The sequence below is a fragment of the Malus domestica genome, chromosome 06 (assembly GCF_042453785.1).
Source record: "Malus domestica chromosome 06, GDT2T_hap1".
In the NCBI taxonomy this organism is placed as follows: Eukaryota; Viridiplantae; Streptophyta; class Magnoliopsida; order Rosales; family Rosaceae; genus Malus; species Malus domestica.
The window spans coordinates 28,950,047-28,963,544 of NC_091666.1; the positions used below are offsets into that span (position 1 = coordinate 28,950,047).

At 35.5% G+C, this 13,498-nt stretch overlaps 1 long non-coding RNA gene across 3 annotated transcripts; it reads left to right on the plus strand.

Moving 5' to 3' along the window:
* Positions 1-1,740: 1,740 nt before the first annotated feature.
* LOC103437630 (uncharacterized) lies at positions 1,741-6,098 on the plus strand. 3 transcript variants are annotated; one of them, XR_011582365.1, is made up of 8 exons: positions 1,741-2,119; positions 2,315-2,341; positions 2,462-2,540; positions 3,469-3,553; positions 4,461-4,521; positions 4,692-4,753; positions 5,146-5,196; positions 5,986-6,098. It is a non-coding gene; the product is annotated as an uncharacterized lncRNA (long non-coding RNA). The 3 variants fall into 3 exon arrangements; XR_011582364.1 differs by lacking the exon at positions 5,986-6,098 and having other exon boundaries at positions 5,146-5,281; XR_011582366.1 differs by lacking the exons at positions 3,469-3,553; positions 5,986-6,098 and having other exon boundaries at positions 5,146-5,281.
* The last annotated feature ends 7,400 nt before the right edge of the window (positions 6,099-13,498 follow it).

Sequence of the window (13,498 nt, forward strand, 5' to 3'; positions counted from 1 at the left end):
CTTCATGGCCGCACGACTAAATTTAATAGCCAGGATTAATGGATATCTCAGCTCTTGAGGTAAAGATCCGGAGATGATCTTAGTTCTAATAGCAATAGCGACACTACTTTGATGTGAATATATTTCTACTGCTCCTTAGGGACCTTTTTCAAGATATTTGCCTTTAAAAATACTTTAAGCAACAAATCTCACCTCCTCATTTGAGATTTCGAGAGAATTGGATAAAAAAATTTCATGAAACCTCTATGGAATTATAAATCTATTAAAATTCCTCAAAATCCCAACTAATTACACCAAAACTTGGTTTAGTAAATATTATTTTCTTCCTATCCCTAAACTCTAATTTCTTTGGTGGATCCCTTGGAATGACAAGTTGTTCATCTTCTCCCTTTAAGAATTAAGCTCCTCGCGACAGCTATACTTCGCCAGCAAAAGGAAGCTGTTAATTTTAATATTTGTTATGCAGGCTAAAATAGGAAACAACAACAACATCCAAAGCAGTTTTCGACCAAAAAAAATCAAAAGCAGTCAAATTGCATAATTTTCAGAAGGATCTACCTAAAAAAAAAACAACAAAATCTGCTATAAGAATCCTTTTCTGGCCAGAGAATTTGAAGACCTTTTAGCATCTCTGCCGATATAGCTCAATCAATCACTTTATACATATACTAAAACCCAAACTCGGGTGGCACTGTTTTTCACTGTTCATGAACAGTGAAATGGCGAAAATGCCCTCATATTTTTTGGCTGGTAGCACTTTGTTTCAACTTATCTACAGTGAAAGGACGGTTATGCCCTTCAACTCCACCTGTCGACCATCGCTGCGTCTTCTGGCATCTTCCCTTGCTTTTCTCTCTTTTTGCTTCTGTTGCTTTTCATTCTTTCTCTTCCAATTTTCGTTTGATTGTTTGGGTTTTTGTTTCCTTTGCTCTCTCTCCCTGTTACCTCTGTTGGTTTTTGTCACTGGTGTTCTTTGTTCTCTCATGTTCTATCTTGCTTTTCTATCAACTTAAAGCTTTCCGGTGAGTTATTCAAAACTTGCAAGTGGGAGGGTTTTTTTTTGTTTTTTTTTTCTTTCCAAATCGATGAGTTTTATTATCTTCAATTTTAGATGTTAAAAATTGATTCTTTATTTTGGTTAGATATTTTATTAACCTTTGTTATGTGTTCTGATCAAGGATTGAATTAGGTTTGGGAGTTTTAATTTGATGATTTTTTTTTTATTCAAATGTTTAGTTGCAAAAATTTTAAATTAGTTTGTGTTCTGGGTTTCAGATTTGGCGAAATATTTTATTGGCTTGTGTTATGTGTTTTGATGAAGGTTTGAACACAAAAAAACAACCACACAGGCCTTGGCCTTTTGCATTGAGTATTTTGCTTTTTTTTTTTTTTGGTGTTGTGGTTGTTTGTTTTTTATTTCAGGAAACATTGCTGATCGAATTTTAGGGTTTTGTATAGAAGCTTGCTAGCCCTTTCTGATTAAGGTATATAATTTATGTTTTTCCTCTTAAATCTTTTCTTGAACAAAAGTTTAAATTTTTTTGGGTCTTATTTCGTTTGCAGATCTATTTTATAATAATAATAATAATAATAATAATTAATTTTTGGGGTTTTGTTTCTGTGTTTGGATTTTTAGTGTGGGTATATGATTTGGTTTTTTATTTTATTTTGAGGAAGCAATGGTCATCGTTTTTTGCCGCGTTTATGTGTAGGGTTCCAGTTTCCAGGTGCTTGAGGTTCCTCTCTCTCTCTCTCTCTCTCTCACTTTTTTTATTCAATTCATGATCGAATTTCATTTGTATGAATGTTGGATCTATAATCTATTGCTTTCGACAAATTGTGCACTTTGTTTACTTTGACTAATTTTTGTGGTTTGATTTGGTGAATTTTTGGGAAAATCCAAGGTCAATCCCGTTCTGTTTGCAACATACTAGTGATGATTTAAAACATTTTACGGTGGACAATCAATTGGAAACAGCTTCAAATGGGAAGTTTTCGCAAGGGACGCATGTAAGTGGGGTTTGCCCGATGCCGATGGAGAATGCTTTTTGGAATTCCATTAAGGGAAATTTTGGGTTTTATTGAAGAAATTTTAAACCCATAAAGCTTGGGTTTCCTGGTGAGTTCTTTGACATTTTTTGTTAGGGTTTAGTTCTTGGGTTCTCTTTTCGTTGTTCAAATTTTTGTGATTTTAATTTTAAAAATCTGGGTTAATGAAATTTTTCTGAGTTAATTCATGATATTGTATGAAGTATGCCTTATTCTATTCTCTTTTTATTGAGGTATGAATTTACATGGAAATGTTTATATGCAGGTGGACTATGCCGTTTGAGAAACTATGGTATTCATATGTTCTGTAATTATATTTATTTTATTTTGGATTTGTTCAAGTTCCAGTTTGCACGATTATAAGATGTATATCTAATTCCAAGTATCTAATTGGTTTTTTACCAATATACAGTACTCAAACGCTCTCAACGAATACCCGCTTTCTCCCTCTCTCTCATGATAATTGATATGGAGTACCAAACCCAGAGAAGGTGAGAATCTAGACTTCCCAAACTTGGCCTCCCATCTCGGCTGTGGAGTATCAACCGGTACACTTGAGCTTCCCAAACTATGTTGAAATATTTGAGAAATGCTGAGTAAACAAAAGAGAAAAGGAATTTTAGAGAGAGTGATATAATAGTTGCTCTATAATTGTATGAATGAATTAACTATTCAACAAAGAGAGAGAGTTAACAATTTATACAACACCTAATCACCTTGCTTAGCCCTCATGGCACATACTTAACAGACTAACAAACACTAACAATCTCTAAACTGGTCTGCTGAGCTGGACCATTAACCTCTGTTTATATCTCAGCCACTCATTTTTCGGCACTTATTACTATTTGCAAAATCTAGAGTTGCAGAAACCCCATTCTTAATGAATATTATTTTTTGTTGATAATTAATTGATGATTAATCTATTCCATTATTATTATTTTACCGCCAAATACTTTGAATATTCATTAGCAAAAGATATAGGGTTAACTATTTAATGAATACAATTTTGATGGTTGATTGCATTTCGTCAGTTATAAATATGGTGAATCCATTATTCAATGCTAGCTGAATAATCACAATGATTTGGCCACTTATCTTGAATTCTGTTCAAATTGATGAAGTTGCATGTTTCTTAAATGGAAACTTGTGTTCTTTGAATTTGGCTTTTACAATTGAAGTCAAATTGACTCTGGCTTGAGCGACATTTGTAAATCCCGTGTTCTGAAAATTACTTTACACACCATGACCTGCATTTCTAACTGTTTACTAGTCTATACTTTAGAGATAGTGTACATCATTTTACTTTTTGTTGTGCATGTGACTGTGATCTTGAATATTTGATATTCTTTGAGATTTTCAGCATTCAGGTTTCGAAAATTCTGAACTCTATTCTTTTGTTTTTCTTCCTGTTTTATCAAGAATTGAGCCATGGTCCTTTAAACAACATTTGGGGCAAGCTGTTTTTATCCCTGTTGGATGCCCTTTTCAAGTCAGGAATCTTTAGGTAGTTTTCTTTGTTGCTAAATTAATATTTTTGAAGTACCAACTCCGGGATATTTAATGAAAATGTGAACGGTTTAGATTGACTAGACAAGTAATTTATTTAAAGCATCTAATTGTACTTGCATATGTATTAGTTTTATTTCTTGGTCGTTCAACGACGTCACATAGCAAAAGTTAAGTCATCTAATACTACAATGTACATACAATACAGAAAGAAGCTATCTTAATATTGGATAACTTAACATTCTCTGTTTTTTATTTTTTTAGTTTTCATTAACCCTGTATCTTAAAAAATAGTTATTTTTGAGTTTTGTAGGCTACTTTTATCAATTGTCAAATGTGACTCAAAAACTAATCCAAAAGCTTTAAAAAAAATTTACTGTTTGATAATTTCCTTTCCGAAATTCTAATTATGTTTATACTTTTGTCAATCATTACATGTTTTGTAAGAACTCCAAATTCACATTGTATTTCAATAAATTTTAAACGCTTTGTCTACGCTCTTAAATTTTTTTACTACAATGTGTTAAATATTTTTAATTACTAAATCAAATTATTGCTATTCCATTTACTAGAAAAAAAAATTCCAGCATTATTCTTATCATTCACAGATGTGTGCTTCTCAAGCTTTGTTCTATATAAATTTTAATGCACTTAACACTTCAGGATCATTGGCATTGATCAAATAAGGTGACCAAATTCTTATTATTGATCATTCAATACCTTCTTTCTTTGCTAAGTTTTTTTTCACCCCTCTTAAAACTTATTAACTTTGATATGCTTCAAGTTATTCCTTGGTATAGAACCTGCCTCAACTGCTTTCGAAATAATCAGATTCTCTTTTGCATGATTATGTGAATGATTGAATTTTTGAAAGAAATTGATTTAATTTTTTTTTTCATATTTAGGCGGGCAAGAGATAATGAATTGACAAAGCAGAAAGCTTTGGAGAAAGCTAGAAAGCTTAAGGTAAAAATCGTGAATGCATTTTGCGTTATTCTTCTTTTCATAAGTTCGAAATGCAAATGATACTTGAAATGCAGTGCTTATTTTATGGTTCACAATTTTCCTAAAAGGTATTAAGAAACTTCTTTTGTCAAATTTTCCTTCCTTTTTGGTTGATGGTGGGAATAATACAGGTAAAAAAACTGCATGTTACAAAGGAAAACCCACACCAGCGCACACTTGGAAATAGCTAGAGGTATTGGCAAACCTCACTTTGTATATACATGCTTTACAATTCGTGGAAATCCACATGACTCCTGAAAATGATAGTAGCAAATATGAGATAAAGGGACTTATTTTATTAACATGCTTCTTGCGATTTTGGAGTTATGCCAGGATGAGTAGTTTACCCTTGGGTGTGGGTTGATGATTGTACACACATTACATTTATGTTACGATAATTATAAATAACATCTTATTTCGTGGATGAATTTATTTCTACTCTTCATTTAGACATTGAAGCTGATGCAACTCTAAAATTAACATCTTGATAGACTAGAAGTAGATATCTGTTTTTTTATTATCCACACTTCTGTCTAACTTCTTCTTGAGTGATAGTTTAGTTAATTTCTTTTTACTTTCTTGCAGGTTTCATGGGAATTTTCAGCTATTTGCAATAATGAGAATACAAAGTAATAGGTTTGTCATCTTTTGATTTATATTAATTTTTTATTGTTTTGTACATTAATAATTATGCGACTGATTATATTTTATTGTGCTAATGTGTAGTGCATGTAACTTTAGCCAACATTATAGAATCCATTTTCTGTTGAAAATTTTGAATGTTCTGTGATGGAAAAGGTTATGATAAATTGCAAGGTAGAAATTCTGTTATGAGTTCTTCAGCTGATTTGGGGCATCTTTCTTTACGATGTTTAATTTCATCTAGAAACAAATAGTGTTTAGAATCACCAAGTGGTACAAAAAAGTATTTTAAATTGTTTTTTAACCAATCTATTGCCAACTTTTCCAACAGGTTTCTTATTTTATTTTCCATTATTATTGTGTGCGTAAGAATTAATCTATTTTGTTTGATCCTTATGTTACAATACTATATGTGGTTGCAAATTTGAAAAATGTAGGGAGACAGATCAATTATGAACAAATTAGCATGGTTCATCCTAATGCTATATAAGTTAGGTGGCTGATTTGTTTCCTCATTTCTTCATTGGTGATTTGTGTTTTCAGTGACTTTCCATTCGTGGGTAATAAGTTTTTGTCAAGAGTTAATGTGTTCAGTTCTTTTTCTTTTTTAATTTCTGTTATGTGTGGTTCTGTGTCATGTGGTTGGAGTGTCATGTGATTAGAGATTCCAAAAGAGAAACATTACTTCTTTTATTTGGTCAGAGGAGGGAGAGGAAGAAGTTCTGTTCAATTTTGGTTTTTCCGATGGCTTAGGAAGAAATTATGTCACTATTGATATTGCAGGTGGACAGCTTGCAGAAATTACAAGGTATGCTACAATCTGTACTTCTTCGGTAGATTTGATTCAAATTGATAGATTTCGGTGAGAAATAAACTTTTATCTTTTCTTTCAGTTTAGGACTCTTAGGACTTCAAATTTGTAAAAGATGTGAATATTAGAACAATGGCAATAGAACCACCAATCCATATGATTGTAAACAGATTTCAACATATATCTAAATACTATTGCATATCGTATGTATTTAGAATTTTTCACATGTTTTATACAGTTTTAAAACCCGCAGCATCGCGCGGGCACTGTTGCTAGTTAATGTACTAAAGAACTTATGACACTTCAAATTCCTATTGAGTCTGCATACTAAAATTCAAGTGTTCAACTCTTTTTACAAAATCGGACGCACGGAAAGTTGATACAACGATACCTACGGTAAAAACCATTTATTAATGATTAAACTTTCTGTTGTGTTTGGCTCATATACTTATGAGTTGGCAACAATTTTGATAGTGTAACTTTCTGAGTGCTACAGGGAAATGGCAGTAGCCACTTTGTGTTTGGCTTTCGGTTGTGGCATGGATGTCTTGTTTCAAGAGAAGACATGGTGACTACCACAAACAAAGTTGGAAGCAAGACTTGACTTTGTGGTTGCTTGCACACAATTGTGCATGTTTTATTTTATATGCATTAAATGACAAATGGAGAAAAGTTATACTTTATAGACTAGGTATAGACTTTGATGCATGCTAGGTAGGCTAGGTGATAATTATGTCATGTGAACTTAAGACTTTTTGGTCTTGTTTGTTGGCATAGTTGCTAGTGTATGCCTATAACTAGATGCAATATTTGTGCATTTAGAAATGCATTGAGAGAGCATCCGAAGGAGAACACAAAGGAGAGAAAATATAGAGTGAGAGTGAGAAACTCTTGGGGAGAGTGAGGCTCTTAGTAAAATTCTGTGAGGGTACAAGGGATTGGGGTTTGGGTTATGTTGATTTAACTCAAGTGTATCTTATACTAGTTATTCTCATAGTGAAGAGCAATATCTCTTGGAGGACGTAAACAGATTTTTGCCGAACCTCGTAAATTTCTCGGTGTATTTATTTCTTGTATTTTATTCTGTTCAACTGAGTGTGATTTGGTGAGGTTGTAATCTGAATCTCGTTTCCGCACTGACAAACGGGCCAAGGCACAACACCTTCAACCGCTGAACTTGCACTAGTTGATGACAGAAACATACGCGACTGCTGATCATCCGTGTCTTCCATGGAAGGTCGTATAGAACCTACAAGGTGATGGAGCAATATTAGAAAATATGAAAATCACACAAGAATTCTAATATATAATAATAATCATAAAGGAATTCACAACATCAGTTATGTATGAGATTAATATCAATAACTAGAGAGAAAGTTAGAAAAACTGACAAACTTGGAGATTGAGGCTTGCATAAATGAATGTCCTAAAGACTTCGCCCATACTCCTGTGCTTGTAAACAATCTATAATCCAAAGTCGAAGTACTTCAATCTTCGAACTCTGGCGAACCCAATACATTTTATACTCTCAAGACATGACTCGAAATTAACAACAAGGAATGAAAGAAACATAGTGGGGAAAGTCTATTTCTCATGAATAAGAGTTGACTCACTAATTCTCTATATGCACGTCTTAGTGTCTTTGGGTTTATGTAGAACCCATTTCACTGTTTGATGGAAGATGTAACCTATCAGAAATATGCAATATTTCAAACAAAAACCGTTGGTTCTTCACTACTTGGCATCATGTTTGCGTTGTGGAACAATGCAACTATTCATACAAATTATAATATGTAATTTCCAACACAAGTCCCCTCTTTCTGCCTGACATTCATAGAAAATGTAATCTGCCAAAACATAAACACGTAGAAGCAATTCGCAAATGATACAACATAAAAAAATTTCATTCACCTAAACAAAGAACATGGAATTGTAATTTACTGAGGTTAAAGCTGATATGATTCACCATAATTTATTGTCAAAGAAACAAATACGTAAAATTTAAGCCTCTCTCACTATCTCACTAAAAATTATAGAAGATCAGTCAACTACAGCCAGCTGCTGGTACTCTTCATCGGATATGGAGGCTTCCATGACCTTGTCCGGGCCAATTTCCCCATCATTTTCCAAGAAAATTTTGAGCAAATTTTTGGAAAAATCACACACTATCGTCACCCCTGGTTGTGTATAAGGGATTAGTGGCCTTCCTTCATCCTGAAAGTATTTATCTGCCAAGTTCCAGTACACTAATTGTGGCACAACATCTCCATATCCTTTCTCTGAAAACTTCCTTTGTATTGCCTTATAATCGGTCTTCGAGCAGCAGTCACCATAGGGATAATCCTCCTTTTAAAAGACTTGGTGACTGAACACAAACACCTTCTTGATCATCTGCTCTGGCTCCAAATTCTCATTCACACCCACCTCGAGAATCAAATCAAACACCTTCTTGATATCAGTCGAGCTGTTGCGGTCCATCCTTTTAACAAAATCGCACTTGCACGCACTGTTGCTGTCCATCCTTTTAACAAACTCGCACTTGTACCTAAAATCATTGCCTTGTATCCGATGCAGCTCAGGTGACTTACTGAAACTGATCACTTTTCCTTTCCATGGCTCTTCACTCAATTCAGCTATCAAAATTCCCAGCGCAGACAACACATCCTCCTGGAGCCCCCTTATCCATGTCTTGCCAGGGTCGCATACAGCCAAGCAGTTTTTGAATTTCCCTTGCTTTAAGTAGATGTCCTCCACCATCGCCTTCCACTGAAGCTCAGCTGCTTGCTTTAAATTCGAATGATTCACATAGCGTAGGACCTCATGTGGAAGTAAAGCATTGGCCACAATCTTGGACTTGTCGGCTTTCACCTCCTCCAAATACTTTTCAACATTAAGGGGCATCCTTCCAAATCCCATATGGGTGCTAATAGAGCTGTAGTACTTCTCCAAGGGATTCAAAAACTCCTCCTAAGCCGGTCGGTGACTCTTCTTGTGTAATCGGCCTCCTTAGCACCTTGGTATTCTGGATATGATTCCTGCGGGAAAACCTTCCTCGCAATGTTTTCACACAGAAAAGTGGCGCCGATTGGGACCCAGGTATAGTGGCGGTTGAAAACGCAACTGTCTGCAGCATCACTTATCTTCTCACAGTTCTCATCATCATCATCATCATCATCATCATCATTATCATCAAAATAACCACCATGATATTCACGCTTAAGATTTTGCTGCTTCAATTTTTCAAGATCAGACTTCAAGGATTCTGCATAAACATCAGTGACCTGGTCGTATAACAACTTATAATCTGGGTCACGCTTGTACCTCTCAATAGCTTTCTTGGCCATGGTGAGGGTCTTCTTCTCACTCCCCCTTCTCCCGTCTTGGTCTTCTAGGAGACGGTACAGAATCTCCGGAAGTTCAAACAATTTTCCTATCGACTTGGCAAATATTGCGTAGCACAATAGGTCTTGGGGTGGTTGTGGTGGAGCCAGTACGCTGCCGTGTAAAACCCTTCCCAGTAATGTCTGCCGTGCACTAGGTGAGCAATGAGCTTGAGGGTGGTCAAGGGATCATGGGACCAGGCCAGCGGCAGCAGTTGCTTCAGATATGCACACGAAGCGTCCACCTCGGCCTCTCTCTCTAAGTTTTTCTTGTTTTCGGATTTGTACTCGTATGGTTCGACAACGTTGTAAAAGAGATCATGGCAGCTGAAGGTGCGACGGGTGAATCCTTGTTCGGAATCTGATCACTGGTAGTACTCAAGCCCACCCCCCTCATTCGTATCGAATTTGGGGGTCTCATGTTGATTCTTGTCATCGCTGTGGCTCTCTCGTTCTTGAAATTCGCAACCGTTAACGGTCGTTGGAGCTGCGGAGGAGGAGCAAGAGTTGTATAACTCGTAGCTGCCATTGCCAATGCCATGGATCTTGCTCTTGTGAGATGCAGGATGTGGTTGACTGACAGGATTTTCTCCATTTTCCTGATAACAACGAATGGGCATCTTTTTCGTTTTTAATATAGAACTAAATACTTGGACGTCAAGCAATTGCCTGCTCCGTTTAAATTCCTCATTATCTTTTATTTTTAGGAAAACTAATGAAAATAACTTCAAATCTTTATATTTTAATAAAAAATCATACACTAGATTTTATTTAATGATAAGGACAAAAAATAAAAATAAAAATAAATAAAGAACTTAAAAAAACTCAGGTCATCGTCAATAAAAATAAAAAACCAACTGGAAAGGTTTCTGCATCTTTCCTTTTAGTCTCACACTTGGGAAGTGAAGAGATGAAAGAAAGAGTTTACCTGTATTCCACACCCCCCCCCCCGCGACGGCTCTCTGTGACATCCCTTGCCTTTCCCCACTTCCCCCCTCTCTGTAACTCCCTCCCTTCCCTTCCCCGCCCCCCACCCCCGTAATTCCAACCCTCCTCCGTAAACCCCATCACAATCCCCTCTCCCACACTTCATCGTCAGCTCCATCCACAAAAGCACCATCTTCTCTGTCTCCTCGCCTCCTTCCATGACAAAGCCTAGCAAACCTATACGCTAATTGTAATTTCCTAACCTTCAAATCAAACCCCCAGTTTCCTCTATGCCTCATTTTGTGGAAAGCCATAGCTTGATGGAACAAGGTTGCATAAGGGAAGGTTTGCCAATAATAGCAGGGAACAATATCAAATCAAATCAAGTCCATTAACTGCCTTTTTCAATACAAAGTGAATTGTTTGAGAAAATTGCAAAATCTGATTAATCCATGGTATTGCAGGTTCTAGATGGTTGCTAAATCTGACTGTATTTTCATAAATAGTGTAGTAAGTTTCATAAACAGTGTCGTAAGTTTTCATAAATAGTGTCGTAAGTTTTCATAAACAGTGTCGTAAGTTTCATAAATAGTGTCGTAAGTTTCATAAACAATGTAGAAAGTTTCATAAATAGTTTGTGTGCGTGTCAGAATTTTTTTTTTTTTTAAATATTAAAATTATGTCTTTTTCATTAAAATTTAAGCTCTTTTGTCCTTTTGATTAAAATTTAAGGGTTTTTCATTAAATTTTAAGTCTTTTTAATTAAATAAAGTTATATCATGGTTTTTTTATTAAAATAAACTTTGCCCAATCTCTTTTCATAAAAATTCCCTTTATTTTTTGAATAATATAAAAAAGATAAGTATTTCCGTAATGTTGAAAATAAAGTAGAGAGTAAGAGAAACCAAGATAGAATAAAGAGAAACGAAAGAGGGTTTTGAGGAGAAATTAGTGTATATTTCCTTATCATTAGAAAATGCTTCATGGTTTAATCGTAACAGTTTAAAATAAGAGGGAAGAGAGTTTAGGAGAGACTCCATCACTGGAGAAGAGATTAATAACAATGGCAACACAATTTCACCAAAAGAACTCCATGGTTTAGCAGACTTTATCCTACAATTTCACCAAAAAACTCCATGTTGTAGCAGACTTTCTCCTACAATTTCACTTCACATCTTCACCACTCAACCGTCATCCACCGCCATGACTGCCGTCACCCCACCCCCATCCCTTCCTCCTTCCTCTCCGTCGGCTGCACCCCTTTCCCCTCTAGCTTCGTGGTCACACGATAAATAACGATAGCGACACAACGTTGATGCGAATATATTTCCGCTGCTCCTTGGGGGGCTTTTTTTTCAAGATATTTGCTCTTAGATGCAAATTTTATTGCCCTTACTACTAGCGTTTCTTGCATTACTTTTTACATTCTACACATCTCTTATTGATTTACATCATTTGATTCTCTTTAATTCATTTGGTCCGACAACTAATATGTAAAAAAGTGAGTATGCGGATATCACCGCCATATTCGTTAAAGAAAAATGCTAGTAAACATTTGCACTAACATTTACACTTCAACCTTTTGACTCCTTCACATGACATGTATCATTTTTTTTGGCAATCATATGTTCTGTTTTTCATCATCAATATCATGCAGGAACCTACTCCCCATCGACGGCTCGTGCAATTTAGCTAAAAGGAAAGCCAATGATTCATAAATACCAACACTATGGACCAACCCTCTATCTTTCGCCGTACTACTCCCTATGTGAGCAGGTATCTGGACCTATAAAGTGGAAAGTCATTTATGTATCAAAATTAGGTGCAATGCGCAGTGAAGGGGCTGTCTTCCCCATTGCTATGCAGAGGAGTAAAATATGTAGGTGTGTGTTTACTTTTTTGGTAATGCCATCATGACATGTCAATACGTTTTCTGAATGGTTAATATGGCCTCGTTTGAAAGCAGAGCCGGAGTTCGAAATCAGTCTCATGAAGAATTTTTATTGGCATGAAAAATTTAGGGGTTTGCTACCCACAAATCTAATTTGTACTTCTCATACACCTACAAATTTTCGAACCCAAGGCCTGTGGATCTTTCAAACTGCACTTACCAATACACTGCAAGCTATTTATTGATTTTTCTCTCCCCCTTGGTCGCTCCAGACACGCTGGAACAATTGTACTCTCCATTTGCAGAACATGGTTTTTCGTTGCTCTCATATTTTTCGAGAAGGGAATGTTGTTGCTGACAAATTAGCCAATTTAGGGTTTCTATCATCTTCACTTGTTTGGCATTCCACTCCTCCGATTGAGATCCTCCCTCCTCTGCACTCAGATTTCTTGGGCATGCCAACTTATAGGTTTGTCTCCTCTTCTTGATGTGTCTTCTCCTTTCTTTTCCTAACCTTTTTGGATTCCCTTTTGTTTTGCAGTTTGTCTTGCAGGTTATTACCTTTTAAGGTTTATAGAGGGGTTTGGGCTTATGTCCGCCTAGTCTTTTCCTTGTATTTTCTTTTCCAAGAGGGGTACGGTCTATGTCCCCCCTCTTTTTCCGGCATTTCCTTTCTCAAAAGGGGTAAGGTGCATGTCCCCCCCTTTTTCTTTTGTATTTCTTTTCTCTTGTTCTATGAGGGGTTAGGTTTATGTCCCCCTCTGTCTAGGTGTAACTTCTTTTTTCCTATCAATAAAATTCCCTCGTACCGCCGAGGTTCTCCAAAAAAAAAAAAAAAAAAAAAAACACTGCAAGCTATTTATTGAAAACATTAGCAAACAATATATATATCAAATTTCAGGATGAGCCTAGGCCTTTTCTAGCTTCCGTGTGGCTCCGTCACTATTTGAAAGTGTTTTAAAATGATTGAAAGTCCTTTTTTTTTTTGGTAAAATTGATTTTGGATTCCAAAACACTTTTAAGCGTTTTCTGAAATGTATTTTTTGCAGGAAGCACTTAAAGTGCTTTTTTAGGATTCACTTGAATTTTTATTAAGGATTTGTTTGAAAAACATTTTCACAAAAAACGTTTTCAATCATTTTATAATCACTTTCAAACGAGCTCTATATATATTCTTTTCTACAAGTACAGTAGTACTCTCTAGAGGTTATAACTTAGGACCCTTCAAAAAGATCTAGTGATTCTCATTTTATGTAACTCAAAACAACAAATATCAGAAACTTTTTG